Source organism: Scardinius erythrophthalmus, assembly GCF_964197995.2.
Source record: "Scardinius erythrophthalmus genome assembly, chromosome: 11".
Taxonomy (NCBI): domain Eukaryota; kingdom Metazoa; phylum Chordata; class Actinopteri; order Cypriniformes; family Leuciscidae; genus Scardinius; species Scardinius erythrophthalmus.
This window is the reverse complement of record NC_138231.1, coordinates 2,306,796-2,308,535: the sequence shown is the minus strand read 5'-3', so window position 1 is coordinate 2,308,535 and position 1,740 is coordinate 2,306,796.

Genomic DNA, 1,740 nt, shown 5'->3' with positions numbered 1-1,740 from the left:
ACTTGAACACGATGTGTTTGTGTGACATCACTTAAACACGATGTGTGTGTGTGTGTGACATCACTTGAACACAATGTGTGTGTGTGTGACATCACTTGAACACGATGTGTGTGTGTGACATCACTTGAACACGATGTGTGTGTGTATGACATCACTTGAACGTGATGTGTGTGTATGACATCACTTGAACACGATGTGTGTGTGTGTATGACATCACTTGAACACAATGTGTGTGTGTATGACATCGCTTGAACACAATGTGTGTGTGTATGACATCGCTAGAACACGATGTGTGTGTGTGTGTGACATCACTTGAACACGATGTGTGTGTGTGTGACATCACTTGAACACGATGTGTGTGTGTGTGACATCACTTAAACACGATGTGTGTGTGTGTAAGACATCACTTGAACACTATGTGTGTGTGTGTGTGTGAGTGACATCACTTGAACACGATGTGTGTGTGTATGACATCACTTGAACGTGATGTGTGTGTATGACATCACTTGAACACGATGTGTGTGTGTGTGTATGACATCACTTGAACACGATGTGTGTGTGTGTATGACATCACTTTAACGTGATGTGTGTGTATGACATCACTTGAACACGATGTGTGTGTGTATGACATCACTTGAACACGATGTGTGTGTGTATGACATCACTTGAACACGATGTGTGTGTGTGTGACATCACTAGAACACGATGTGTGTGTGTGTGTGTATAAAGTGAATAAAGTGAGCTGAGGTAACGTGACGGCAGACAAACGGCTAATGATGACTAATGACCGGGAATCCACCTGTCACTCAAAAGTGGACGCCCTTAATTATGCGGAAATTTAAAGCTTAATATAATGTACAGTTTTTTACGATTGCTATGACAGATTTTTCAATACTTTTAACAATTTTCCAAAACTCTTAACTCAGTTAGCACTGCATACATCCGCCTGTGTAAGCTACACTATTAACACATTTCTTGTTGCTTTAACACAAAATGCATACAATTAACACAAATTTTAAATGCTTGAACTTCTTTTACACACAAGCTCAAACAAGACCAAAACAATGGACTTTTACTGCCAAAGTTCCCAATGCTTTAACCCTGTGTATCAGCACAGAGAACACCATGTTCTGAACCGAACCTTACCGGCTAAAGTCAAGGTGAGCCGCTGCTTATACTGTGAACTGAAACACACATATATCCCCTGTATTTTATTATATTCTTACTGAGAAACAGCTGATTGAATTATGCAAATAGATAATTAGAAGATGACTCCTTTTTTTTCTTTTTCTTCTGGTGCTTTTCCTGTTCGTATATTTTGCATTTTCACATAATAAATGGCAGCTATATTGCATATTTTTGTTATCTTGCAGTAATGTCCTTTTGCAAATAAAGTCTTTATTGCAGCAATTCTGTCTCTGTCTTCATTTCACTAACCGTACATTCTATAAAGCATCTGAGATGGGTCTTTTTTATTGAATTTCTGCAGCAAAAGACCTAAACCCAACAAAACAAAAATGTAGAGAGGCTTCAAAAGAAACTGCAGTGCACAACACAACCTATGATCAATACAATATACTGTATGTTGTATAAGGGCACACCTGACACATGTAAGATAATGCAGTTTCTGATGTTAGTGTTTTTATGACATTGTGCTATGATTGACTACATCTTCCTGTTGGACGAGAACATATGTTAGTGTTTTGAAAAATGATTTGATTTTGAGACATGTTTGCAGTG